A 356-nucleotide genomic window follows, 5' to 3' on the forward strand; every position below is an offset into this window, starting at 1 on the left:
TAAAAAATTTTTGACAAATTTAAAAAAATTACTAAATTTCGTTTTTGTGTTTGCTGCTACACTTCTCACAAACATTCCCAACATCAGTGCTTTTGGGTGAAAAAATTTCATTAGAAAAATATTCACAGTACTCTAAAGGGGAGCGAAAAATTTTCATTTCAGATTCATAAAACTTTGAAAACTTTTACCTCGACCGCTTTTTAAATTGGCATCCTTCAACAAAAATTTCTTTTATTTTTCTCCTCGCAGTATGCACATTTTTAAACAAAATTTTGGGGCCTATCTGTACCGTTAACTTTAAAAAAGAAAGAGCTGAATAAATAAAAAGCATTATGCGTTGTATTTATATTGTTTGA

At 28.7% G+C, this 356-nt stretch overlaps 1 protein-coding gene across 1 annotated transcript in view; it reads left to right on the plus strand.

The window, feature by feature from the left end:
• Positions 1-356, plus strand: part of LOC119587128 (probable G-protein coupled receptor CG31760) — a gene marked incomplete in the record, with an annotated part of 16856 nt that overhangs the window by 6354 nt on the left and 10146 nt on the right.

This window comes from Penaeus monodon, chromosome 22 (assembly GCF_015228065.2).
Source record: "Penaeus monodon isolate SGIC_2016 chromosome 22, NSTDA_Pmon_1, whole genome shotgun sequence".
NCBI lineage: Eukaryota > Metazoa > Arthropoda > Malacostraca > Decapoda > Penaeidae > Penaeus > Penaeus monodon.